We start from the raw sequence: 13,912 nt of genomic DNA, 5'->3' as shown, positions 1-13,912 counted from the left end.
AACAGATATATCAGAAAGGATATATAAATGGCTCAAAGGCACTTTAAAAAGCACTTAACTTCATTGGTTATCAGGGAAATGCAAATTAAACCCACAATGAAATACCACAACACATCCATGAGAACTGCTAAACTTAAAAGACTGGCGACATCAAATGCTGGGGAGCAACAGGAACTCTCATTCATTGCTGGTAGGCATGTAAAGAGGCACAGTCAATTTGAGAAAACATTTGGCAGTTGCTTATAAGATTAAGTATATACTTACACATGACCCAGCAATTGACCTCCTAAGGTATTTACCTGAGAGAAATGAAACCCTGTGTCCACTAAAAGACTTGCACAAGAATATTCATAGCATTCATAATAGCCCCAAAGTGTAAACAACCCAAATGCCCATCGTCAAAACAATGCATAAATAAATTGTGGTGTATTCATTCAACGGAAAATTCCTCATCAATAAAAATAAATGAACTACTATTATCTTCGACAATATAGAAGAAACTCCCAGATATTATGCCAAGTGAAAGCCAGACAGAAAAGTGTACAAACTATATAATTCTAATGATATGCAGTTCTAGAACAGGCAAAATTAATCTATGATGAAAAAGAATCATAATATTGTTTGTCTCTGGTAAAAAGGCAGGTGATAATTGTCTGATAAGAGGTACAGGGGAATTTTCTGGGATGGGCAGTAATGTTCTGTATCTTTATACAGTTGAGTTTACATGGGTGTATGCATTTGCTAAAACAAAAATTGCATGCTTATATGTTTTGGAAAGTTTTTCCCTGAAGAAGAAGGTGGGAATGACAATAACTGTTCGAATATACACTACAGTTTGTGTAGTGACTGTAAAACACCAAAAAGAACTAACATTCTACGGAAAAAAATATTTTAATTATGTACTTGGCTTAGTCTCAAGCATCTTTTATATGCAGCAAGCTCTTGTGCTAGCATGTATTCCATTAAATGATTACACTAAAGCTGATTGGATAGTTAATGGGGTGTCGGCAGAGACCACCAAACTTGCTGCAGCATAATGCGTTTTCCCTAAAATCTAGTCTCATCTCATGCTTGTACATTGTGACCACTAAAAGTAATCAGATGGAGCTCATTAGTTACTCACAAAATTGATTATTTTAACTTAAGCACCTCTCCTTATCCACTTTTCAGTTGGCACCTGTATCACACTAAATGCTTTAAACTTGCTCCTGGTGAACAATGGTGCATAGTACAAAACCAAACCGTAATTGGCAGAGAAAGCTAACAAAGCCCCCAAAAAAGCCCAAGGTATTTGGTCTTAGATACCCTATCTGAGCAATTCAGACAAGGAAGAAATGAAGCCAGTAACCTAGTTCAAACAGCCCTATCAGATCATTATTTCATGAGAACTTGGCATTACATTATGAAAAGGCCGCCATCTAAAGTTGTAACTTGTTTTAGTAGGTAATAAGTTTGATGCATTTTTTTAATGATACAATTGCCCTATCTCCTATGAATTGACTACTTTTGTTTTTACATATGAAATAATTTTAAATGAAAACTGGGACTGCCCATCCTGCTACATTGTAAGGAAAGCAGTATAATAATAACCAGCTCTGGAGTGACAACAGCAAATAGTTGGATAAATATCTTAGGTCTGGTTCCCCAGAAGCAGACACCGAGAGGAGGATTCCCTTGCAACTGATTGATTAGAGAAGCACTCCTATGGGACATGGGTAAGGAAATGGGAGAAACAGGTCAGGGGAAAGGGGAAAGCCAAGCAAAGATATGAACACAGGTTCTGAAATGTAAGTTACACCTTGGAGTCATCCCAACTAGAGGTAAGGAAGTCAAGCTTTCACACTCTTGTACAGAGCAGTTACTGTTTAACTGTAGTCTGGGGGAAGGAGGGTGAGGTAGTAAATTTGTAGATAACTTCTGTTCTCTGTATCAGCTGTCAAAGCAGCTCCAGTAGCCCCAGGGCAGTCCTCAGAAGAGGCACCCCAGGTAGCGGCCACTGAAAGCACATCTCAGGGCACACTCCCAACACTCAGAGAAAGCTCTACTACAGGAGTATCCAAGAAATCTGAGTGGTGCAGTAACATTGCCCACTATACTCAGGATATTTACTACAAAGATTGGTCAGGAAAAGTGGCAGCTAGCATGATAAATGCTTATCAATTTGCAGCTTCTCTTTTATTCTTAAGCAGTAGTTCCTGCACTTACCTCACCCAAAAAGACAATATTCTATCTCCTATATATGTCTATATATATATATGCACATATGCACATACAATTACATAAAAATCAAGTTTTTCTTTTCTTTTTAATGATTAGAAAGAATTCTATAATATATATTAAACATGTTTGAACTTTCACCTACTGATGGACATTTCTATCTATACTTTCATTTGTTTTCCTTAACAAACTATGTTCAATAAGTAACTTTTATATAGTTATTGGAATATGTGCACAGGGAAAATTGCTAATAATGAGATTTTGGGGTGAAAGGGAATGTAGATTTTTATTTTTGTAGCTATTACCAAACTGTCCACCAGAAATATTGCACCATTTTGGCCTCCCATCATCAACATGTAAGAGTTCCTGTTTATCAACACCCTCACAAGGATCACCAATTAAATAGATCATCAATAATTTTTGCCTATATGGAAGTAAAATAAAGTCATAATTTGTTGTTTTATTTCATATTTATTAATGGGAAGACTGAGCATTTTGTATGTTTATCAGCCATTTGTTTATCTTTTACTTTGAAATGTTTCTTTGTGTCTTTTGATCATTCTCTATGAATTTTCCTTCACTCATGGTTTGGTTCCAATTTCTGTAATCTTTATTCTGCTCAACAGACTATTTTAATCTGTTACTTCACAATATGTTCTAAGTTATGGTAAAGCTATTACTCTCTCATTACTCTTTTACTTCAGAATTTCTCTGGATGTTCTCAAATGTTTTTATTCTGGGTAAAAAAATTGATATTTTGAAAATTTATCTGCAAGAGATTGTTGGCATTTAATTATATTTTTGAATTAATGGATTAATCTATGTATAATTACCACTTTTAGCACACTAAGTTTTCTTTTTGAAGAGCAGTATATCCTTGCATTTACTCAAGTGTTTTTCAATTTTATGACTATCAGTTAAGTTTTAAGGTTTTATTAATAGCCATGTCCATTTCTTGCTAAATATGTACCCCTGTAGTAACATTTGTTTTGCCTTTGTGATTAGATATTTTCCTTCCATAATATTTTCTAACTGAATATTGATTACTTGTAGTTAGAAAAGTTAATCATTTTATTGTATTAATTTAATAAGCCACCACCTTATTAAATTTTCTGTTTCAGATAGTGTCATGGCCCAAGAGGGTTTTGTAGCCAAAGGACTAAGAAAGCACAGGATATGTTCTGAGACATGAGCTTTTATTTTGGGGGCTTACCTACAGGATGGGAAGTTGGTCACATTGCCCCCCTGAATTCAGGAGCTGCTCTGAACTGCGGCAGGTTCAGAGCTCAGCATGAAGATACTCCTCAAAAGCAGGGGGTGCCAGGGAGTGGTTTATAAGGGTTAGGACAAAGACATTCAGATGGGTATGAGGGGAGCAGGGGTCTTGTGATGTAGGGAGGGGTGACTGTAGTCAACAAGGAGGAGGGGAAGATTATAGATTTTCTTGTAGCCTCAGGGAGTCTCAGGGAGGAGGAAGTTTCAGGCATAGATTCTGTTTAGCACCTGAGGCCTGATTTTACAAGGAGAGTAGGTCAAACATTAACTATCCTAGTCAAGCAAGCTGCTGTGTGCAGTCTTCAAGGCACCCAGGGAAGACCCTGGGCCCAGGGCTCCCACAGATAGTTTTAGTTACGTTTCCTGGGTTTGTATCTACAAAAAGAATTCCTCCTCTTTCTCTGTGAATGTTTCCATTGAGTGTGATGTTTAGGAGTATTTTCTTTTCATTTTAAGTTGTTTTTCTATTTACTATTAATTTCTCTGAGACTAAACTAAGTGACAATACTTCCTACTGGTAGTAATTTCCACAAAGTTTTTCTTTCACTGTACTAGTTAGGAAAACCATGTCTTTATTCTGACATATACAACCTCAGCAATATAGAAAAGAAACTGGATGAAATTCCCACTCTAACACCCTCATCATTCTGTTAGCATAGCATTATAAATCAGCTACAGTTCAACAGCTCAGTCATAAAGGATTTGAGTAATAAAATGTATCCATGCATTTATTATAAGATAAAATATGTGCTTGCTGCTTCCTATGAAATGATTTCCTTAGTTTTCTGTTATTAAAATCTTAAATATCCAAAGATTGTGTGACTCCTTATTCATTTTAAGCAGAATGCTATTCGGTGAAGGCTCATAAAGCAGCTAATGAATGACTGTGACACATAGTTAGCTGATAAAGGATTTGTTAAAAAGTTACACTGGGAAGTTAGGAGAAGAGATTCAGACAGGAACTATCAGTCATTTTACACGTGCTTTTTTTTTTTTTTCCTTTTATCATGCCCTGTTCCCTCTGTTGTGCAAATGACCCTATTGTCTATCAGAAGCCCTTAACTTCTTTGGTTGCTTTCTTTCATTTATGCCTTACACAAAGTATCTAGTATATGCCAAGCAGTGTTGGCTCCTGGAAACACAATGATAAAATGAATATTTCCTTCTTTGAGGTTGTTCAGTGTAATAAGGGAGAGAAACAGGGAAAAATATAGTGTGGTATAATAATAAATACTATGCAAAGCTATGTCATCAGTTAACTGAAAGGGACAGAGGGAGGAGAAGAGGGTTACAAAAACCTTTCCAGACAATCTCATGCTTGAGAATGATCAGGAGTTATCCAGAAAAGGAAGTAAAAGTATTTCCACAGGCAGAAGAAACACGTATGCATGTCCAGGAAATGAGGGGGGAGGGGGTGCAAAGAGAACCACAGCTAGCTGGACATAGGTACAGGCTGAAAAGTGTTAAGATAAAATGGGGCTGAACACAGACAATATCAAATTTTCATTCTAAAAAGATCATTCTTTACCTATGGACAAACATGAGCATTCAACTATATTATTTTATACTATTCAAGTCTGCTACAGATAGGTAGACACATCTTTCAAAAGCTTTTTAGGAAGTAGATTTAGATTTTACATTTTAATCTTTCATTTTGATTTTGCAGGAGATTTATCATGGAAGAGTCACTGTATTTCTAAGAGAAAGGAATTGCTGAGACCACAGTGAATTTTTTCATGGACTTGCTACTCCATAAAATATATGTAAATGTAGGAATGCTTAAGACTAAGAGAAGTATAGTACAAAACCATCCACCTTAACATGACGATAGGTCCCTAAAGTGATTTTGATATTTCTAATCATCCAAAGGATGATGTATATGGTACTCAAGTTTGAGTTGTTTGCCCTGGGCACTTCTTCTTTATTCATTCTGTGCACACAGTCAAATCACCTGAAGCAAAATCATCTGACAAGAAATTGTTGCCATTCCTTCAGTAAACACAGCTTCTGACTACAGGCTTTTCAGGCACTGCACTTTACCCTATAAGGCACACCCAGATTATAATATGATTCACTGGGGGAATAGCATAAGCCCATCTAACATGACAACTCGATGACTCAACACAAGTAAAAATTATAGCAGGAAATGCAGCAAAAAAAAATGGATTTTGTTAAGCAGTTGAAGCCTGCATCAACTATTTAATCCACTCCAGGTGTTGGATGAGTTCTACAAGCTAACCAAACAGGCTATGAAAGCTTCGTGAGTGGATTCTTCTGGGTGAATGATTAGATGTGAGGCAGTACCAGAAATCTGTCCCACCATGTACCTGAAGTACAAGGCTGTACCTGGGCATAAGAAACCAAGACGGCTGTCAAAAGTCTTTGCTTGCCTAAAACTGGAGTGATTTATTTAGAACACAATGGCCATGTAATCTCTGCTTTGAAGAGTGGCTTGTGGAGACTGCTCTAAATTATATGAGCAGAAAATTCACACACAAAGGAATGCAAATAGTATATAAAAATATGGGAAATTGTCCATCCTCACTAGCAATTAAAAGAATGTAAATTGAAACTAATTTAATGACCTATTTTGGCCCATACTAAATCAACTCCTTTATTCTCTCTCCACAAGGGCAGTTGTTTTCATCTGGTTTTGTTCACTGATGTATCCCAAACTCCTAGAAGAGTGCTGGCACAAATAGTGGTGAAAGACGACGTGAATAATAATGCCCAAATATTAACCATCATGTGCTAAAGCCAGAACATTCACATGCTGCTGGAAGCATAGTAAATTGAAACAATTCTTTGGAAATTGGATCAAGAGAAATTAAAATATTCTTCATTAAGACCCAGTAACCCTTCTTCTGTAAATTTATTTTTAAAAAGCAAAAGAGCTTTGTTCAGGAAGCGGCTAATTCCAGCAGTACCTGTTTCAGCAAAATCACATTTAAATGTTACACATCTGACTCTCACATAAAGTCAACTGAATAAAAGGAATATTTAAATATGAAACCTGCCATAACCATAAAGTATTTTACTAGAATTAACAGAGGAGAGAGTAAATAACAAGCCACATCATCCAAGTTCTTGCTCTACTTTCCTGTTAAGGAAAAAAAGGGGGGAGCAGAGAGATTCTTCAAATCCCGTTAACTGAAAGCTAACCAATATATTTTCTGTCATTCTGTGGTGGTTCGGAAATGTAGGTACCCCAGAAAATCATGTTCTTAAAGATAAACCGTTCCTGTGGGTGTAAACCTATTGTAAGTAAGACCTTTTGATTATGTTGCTTCTGTTAAGGTGTGGCCCAGGGTGGGTCTTAATTCTCTTACTGGAGTCTTTTATAAACAGGATGAATGCAGAGAGAGGGAGAAAGAAAACCATGGAAGCAAGAAGCTGAAAGCAACAAAACATTGGAGAGCAGGGAGAGATCAGCAGATGCCACCTTGTGCCTTGCCATGTGATAGAGAAGTCCAGGATCACCAGCAGCTGGTCGTCAAGAGGAGAGCATCATCTTGATTTTGCTTGATTTGGAGATTTTCACAGCCTCAAAACTGTAAGCTTGTATGTTAATAAATTCCTGTTCTTACAAATCAACCCATTTTATGGTATCTTCTTTGAGCAGCTTAGCAAACTAGGACCCATTCTTTTCATGCTATTTGTAAAATAGTCTAATTTACCAAGGGAAGGCTGTTTATTCAGTGCAAGATCTATATTTTCTGCAGCACACTAAATAATTTAATATGTACAGTTTATTCAAACACCATAACTATGTGGAACTTGCAATAGGAAGTGAGATCTGGTAGGCTTGTACAGGTTGATGTGAAATTCTGATACATCCCAAAGTAATTTGGGCAGAGTATAAAAATATATTTGCAGGGCTCCCCTAAAGAACTGAGGGAAAATGTGGAAATGTCAGACTTTCCCACCTGGGTTATTACTGGCATTCTCACAAACATTGAGGACTAACAATTTAGTAGGCCGAGCCCTCGACCTTGGGGTTTGCCCTTATGAATCTTGTTACTGCAAAGAGGCTAAGCCTACTTATAATTGTGCCTAAGAGTCTCCCCCAGAGAACCTCTTTGTTGCTCAGATGTGGTCTCTCTCTCTCTCTCTCTCTCTCTCTCTCTCTCTCTCTCTCTCTCTCCAAGCCCACTTAGGAGGTGAAATCACTGCCCTCCCCCACAAATGGGACATGACTCCCAAAGGTGTAAATCTTTCTGGCAACGTGGGACATGACTCCTGGGGATGAGCCTGGACCTGGCATTGTGGGATTGAGAAAATCTTCTTGACCAAAAGGGAGAAGTGAAATCAAACAAAATAAAGTTTCAGTGGCTGAGAGATTTCAAATGGAGTCAAGAGGTTACCCTGGAGGGCATTCTTATATGCTATATAGATACCCTTTTTTAGTTTTTAGTGTATTGGAATAGCTAGAAGGAAACACCTGAAATTGTCTAACTGCAAACCAATAGCTTTGATTCTTGAAGACAATTGCATAACTATGTAGCTTACATGGTGTGACTGTGTAATTGTGAAAACATTGTGGCTTCACACTCCCTATATCCAGTGTATGGATGGATGAGTAGAAAACTGGGGACAAAAACTGAATGAAAAATAGGGTGGGATGGGAAGGATGGAATGCTTTGGGTGTTCTTTTTTACTTTTATTTTTATTCTTGTTTTCATTCTTTTTGAAGTAAGGAAAATATTCAAAAATTGATTGGGGTGATGAATGCACAACTATGCTATGGTACTGTGAATAGTTGATTGTACACCATGGATGATTGTATGGCATGAGGATATATCTCAATAAAACTGAATTAAAAAAAATAGCCTAATTTAGATCTCTCAGGCCAAAATGAATTACTTAAAAAATCTCAACAAGTTCTGAAATACTCACTTTTTCATAAAAATACTCTTATTAACTGGGGAAGGAAGGTTGAGGCCTTAAATCCCTCCACACTTTCCAGCAGCCTTCCCAAAGCCACCTCAAAATAAACATAAAACGTAAAATACAAGTTAAAACCATGTGCTTTCTAGGCAAACATAGCTCCAAGATACATCTCCTAGTCTCTGCCTTCCAAACAGATCCCTGTCTTCAACCACTCTTGCACAAAGAAATCTGGAATTGTGCAAGGCTGTGCATCAGGTATTACACTAAATGCTTTCATGTACCCTATCACAGGCACACATCTTAAACAAGAAGGCCAAAGAATCGGCCCAGATCAAGGGAATTCACTGTCCCAGAGAATGATAAGAATGGACAAATAAGGACAGCCAAGTACACCCACTTAAGAAATTTGTGGGGGACAGAAGGGAGTCACCCAAAGAGAATTGGAAATGCTTTCCTAAATGGGCAGGAGTGTTTGCAAAATACGCCCTTCCTATCTAGAAAGGAAAAAGGACTCAGTGTCCTATAGTCTATAGCCTCATGATGTTTCCTTCTCTAGAGATACAAGTTTTATCTAAAAAGGGGCTTCTTCTTCTGGAATTCATGTAGTCTGAGGCCAACAAAACTTTGCTAATTCATATTTAAAAAGGGTATCTGGGAGAACCTAAGATGGTGGGTAGGTGAGACAGGGTAAAAAAACACCTCCATGAAAAATACTAGCTAAAAACCAGAAAGTGACCCAGAATACCGGTTTCAGTGATGCGCCAGCTGGATGAGGTCTGCTAGTACCACAGGGGCTGTATACTTGGTGAAACTGGGAGTCTGCATTCTGAAACGAATGAGTAAGCTGGCTGGAAGACCCGCAGCTGCACTGCGGTGTGGGGAAGCCAGGGGTTGGCATTTGCAGAATGACTGGTTATTTAAAAAAAAAAAAAAAAGGGAAAAACCCAGGAGCGGTTGCAGTTTTGACAGTGGGAACCATGCAGTAAAACACAGAAGTAGAGGGCTGAGCCGGCCTCTTGGTGTCTGGCCTGGAGGATAGCACGCTGCAGATACCCTCAGGACCAGGGGAATGGAGGGGAGAGCCAGAAGCAGAAAGAAACTCTGCAGCTTGCAGCTGGCTCCCTGGAGGGCTGGATAAACTCCTGCCTGGGGACGTGCCCTCAGCCCAGAGCCCCGCCAGTTGTCCCAGAGCTGGGAAGGAGAAACTGTGCAAGGAGGCGGGGTTGAGACACCCCATTTGGCCATCTTTGCATCAGGTTGACAGCACCCCTGCATGGCCCAGTGGCCCGGGGCTTCCCTTGACAGACGGTGCACACTGGTGATGTAGCACAGCCTTCCCCCAGCAGAGGTCCTGGAAGATCACAGCTGAGAAAGAGGGCCCACTCAGAAAACCCAGGGACGCTATGCCAAGTCCAGTGGTTTGTGGGACAGCGAGAGAGAGGGTCTGGGGTTGAAATGAAATGAAGGCTTAGACTCTTGCAGTGGCCTTGAATCTCCGGTAACCTGGGGGGTTTGAATATTAAAGCTGCCCTTCCTCCGTGGCCACCCGGACACACGCCCCGCATTCAGGGCAGACGGCTCCAGCAACACACCCAAACTGAGTTCACCAACTGAACCCCACAGGAATCATTTCACCACACACCGCGGGGACAAGGTTGAAGAGAACTGACTTGAGAGGTATAGGTGACCCACAGACGCCATCTGCTGGTTAGTTAGAGAAAGAGTACACCACCAACTTGTGTTTCTGAAAAATTAGATTAGTATCTTTTTTTTTAACAACTTGAAAGAACCCTATCAAGCAAAACAAATGCCAAGAGGCCAAAAACAACAGAAAATCTGAATGCATATGATAAAACCAGACAATATGGAGAACTCAATTCTAAACACACAAATCAAAATATCAGAAGAGACACAGTACTTGGCACAATTAATCAAAGAACTACAATCAGGAACAAAAACATGGCAAAGGATTTAAAGGACATCAAGAAGACCATGGCCCAGGATATAAGTGATATAAAGAAGACCCTAGAAGAGCATACAGAAGACATTGCAACAGTAAATAAAAAAATAGAAGATCTTATGGAAATAAAAGAAACTGTTGGCCAAATTAAAAAGACTCTGGATACTCACAATACAGGATTAGAGGAAGTCGAACAATGTCTCAATGTCCTAGAAGTCAACAGAACAGAAAATGAAAGAACAAAAGAAAGAATGAAGAAAAAAATAAAAAAAACCTAAAAATGGATCTCAGGGATATGAAAGATAAAATAAAACGTCCAAACTTAAGACTCATTGGTGTCCCAGAAGGGGAAGAGAAGGATAAAGGTCTAGAAAGAGTATTCAAAGAAATTGTTGGGGAAAGCTTCACCAACCTTCTACACAATATAAATACACAAAGCATAAATGCCCAGCAAACTCCAAATAGAATAAATCCAAATAAACCACTCCGAGACATATTCTGATCAGACTCTCAAATACTGAAGAGAAGGAGCAAGTTCTGAAAGCAGCAAGAGAAAAGCAATTCACCACATACAAAGGAAACAACATAAGACTAAGTTGTGACTACTCAGCGGCCACCATGGAGGCAAGAAGGCAGTGGCATGACATATTTAAAATTCTGAGAAAAATTTCCAACCAAGAATACTTTATCCAGCAAAACTCTCCTTCAAATTTGAGGGAGAGCTTAAATTTTTCACAGACAAAAAAAATGCTGAGGGACTTTGCCAATAAAAGACCTGCCCTACTTCAGATACTAAAGGGAGCCCTACTGACAGAGAAACAAAGGAAGGAGAAAGACATATAGAGAATTTTAACAGACATATATAGAACCTTACGTCCCAAATCACCAGGATGCTCATTTTTCTCTAGTGATCACAGATCTTTCTCCAGAAGAGACCATAAGCTGGGACATAAAACAAGCCTCAATAAATTAAAAAAAAAAAATTGAATATATTCAAGGCACATTCTCCAACCACAATGGAATACAAATAGAAGTCAATAATTTTTGAATTGTAACTCCACTATTTACTTCCTACATGATATAAAAGACACAAACTCCAGTGACAAATTAGTGGTTTTGAACTCAACGTAAAATACGTAATTTTAGACAACTATATAAAGGTGGGGGGATGGAGAAGTATAGGAACATAGTTTATGTGTCCTATTGAAGTGAAGGTGGTACCAAAGAAAGACAAGATTGTTAAGGATTTAAGAGGTTAATTTTAAGCCCCACAGTAAACACAAAGAAATTATCAGAGAATTTGACCATAGAGATGAAAAGTAGAGTATGGGTTAAGAGAAATGGGGGAAGGGGCAATGGGGAGTTAAGAAATGAGTGTAGGGTTGCTGTTTGAGGTGAAGGGAAATTTCTAGTAATGGATGGTGGGAAAGAGCATTACAGCATTCTAAACGTGATTAATCCCACTAATGGAATACTAGGGAGGGGGTGGAATGGGAAGATTAAGGCTGTATATATGTTTCCACAATTGAAAAAAAAATAAAAATAAAAAAGACAGTCTAAATAGATGACAATTGAATGCCAAGGATGAACCTGGATGGGATTGGAGGATGGAGGACAGGAGGCTTAAAGGGACACAGTTGAGACATAAGGAAAAGGAAATATAGAATATAAGCTTTGTATCATTGTTGAATCTCTTGTACTTCTTAGCTATGCTTAATGGGATTGCATAAAAGAATGTTCTTGTTCATGGAAAGTGTATATGTGAATTACAGTGTTTGTTCAAGGATGTGTGCAGCTAGCTCTCATATGTTCAGAAGGCAGAGCAATAGATGATGGATGATAGATAGGGAGGGAGAGAAGGAGGGAAAGAAGTAGCGATGTGACAGCATGTTAAAGTTGCTGGATTGGGGTATCAGGGGAGGGGGGTCAGCATATGCTGGAGTTCTGTGTATGGGGTTTGTATTGTTTTTGCAACTGTTCCTATAACTTTGAATTTATTTCAAAATTTAAAAAAATGGTAAAAAAATGGTATCTGATAACTCAGGCATCCTTAGGCTGGGCAAGCAGGTGGATATGAATGAAGCACAGCAATATTAATACTGATATATGGCTATTTGCCATCTGCTATGTAGTTTCAGTGCAAGTTCTCCTTGGATTTGATGAGAGTTCCAGGGGAGTTTCATGTAGGCTTTCCTCCCACCCCTAACACACTGGTATCTGTAATAAAGCCACGTAAAGATGGTGGCCTGCTTGTCACTGTCGTCAATGTCCTTGTTGAACAACTCTTCTAAGGGCATGATATCCCAGAGCTTACAAAGCAGCAATGTCCCCATGGGCCAAAGTGCACTGCATTGCCTTCAGTCTTCTTTGAGCCAGAGATACATTGTGGAATATTATTGTACAATCATTAAAAGCACAAGCTTGGGTCTCAAACACACAGGGTTCAAATCCTGGCTTTGCCACTAACAAGCTGTGTAAAAGGTGACAAACTGCATATCCCCCCAGGTCTCTGCTGCCTCTTCTATAAAAAACAAATGATAAGGATTAAATAATACACTAACACAAAAGTGGCAAGCATAGCACCTGGCACTTAGCCAAGTTCTGATTAATAATTACTATTCCACTAAGAAATCAGGGGACTGGCACTTTCTCTGCAGAGCTAAGCCACAAATAAGATATCATACTTGCCTGTTCATTTTCTCTTTTCAGTTGTAGCTTCTTAAGTTATATCATGTACAATAATCTCTTGAGAAGTGTACAACTTTCAGGCATCCTTGGATATATCATAATTTCTCTTCAGGAGACTGAATCAGCACTTATCAAGTCTGAAGTGTTTTCTTGTTTTATTTTGTTTTTTAACTTCTTGAAAACAACAGCTGGAAGAAACCAGATTTTTAAAAGAAATCTCTGTTTGTGACAAAGGGACAAAGATTCCAAATAATCATGATCATCACAGGGTTACTACAGCTTGAGGAGTAAGTACTTAGACTCTCGGAGGCAGGCTACCTGGGTTTGCGTCTCAACTCTGCCACTTACCTGCTGTGCCACCTTGAACAGGTTACATTGCTCTGAGCTGAGCCTCATATTCTTCATCTACAAAATGGGGGTAATGATACTCCCTATGTAATTCAGATGAAGTCCTTACAATACTGCTTGACATACCATGAGTACTCTGTAAATGTTAGCTACTACACATCTAAATCTCCAACCTACAGGCTGAAGGAGTGTCTATAGTAATACTACATGAAAAGACCAATGAGAAGGTGACTTGCGTATAATCTGCAGAGGTACAAAAAATTTTCAAGAAAGCCTCTATCATTGCCTTCCCCACCTCCCCTTAAAAAAACACATTCTTACACATAACTTTATCCCGTCTTTGAAGAGAAAAGTAAAACATATAACCCTTTCTTGGTGAATGGCTCCATCCTGGCTCTTTGACTTCCCGTCAGCAAAGCAGCACAGAGGACACTGCCCAAATGCCTGGACCAGTCCACTCCTGAGTGGCACATGCAATCTGTTCCCTGCAATTTCAGGAGAGATGAAAAATGTTGTATCAACAGACAGCCTTCC

At 38.7% G+C, this 13,912-nt stretch overlaps 1 long non-coding RNA gene across 1 annotated transcript in view; it reads right to left on the bottom strand.

The window, feature by feature from the left end:
• Positions 1-13,036: 13,036 nt before the first annotated feature.
• Positions 13,037-13,912, bottom strand: part of LOC119530031 — a 36,004-nt gene continuing 35,128 nt past the window's right edge. Inside the window, exons 2-3 of the long non-coding RNA XR_005216003.1 lie at positions 13,700-13,863; positions 13,037-13,218 (exon numbers count right to left, since the gene is read on the bottom strand). This is a non-coding gene — a long non-coding RNA (uncharacterized LOC119530031). The remainder of the gene's footprint in view (positions 13,219-13,699; positions 13,864-13,912) is intronic.

This window comes from Choloepus didactylus, chromosome 3 (assembly GCF_015220235.1).
Source record: "Choloepus didactylus isolate mChoDid1 chromosome 3, mChoDid1.pri, whole genome shotgun sequence".
Lineage (NCBI taxonomy): Eukaryota > Metazoa > Chordata > Mammalia > Pilosa > Megalonychidae > Choloepus > Choloepus didactylus.
Note: the sequence above shows the minus strand (reverse complement) of the source record. Positions and strands in the feature narration are given on the sequence as shown.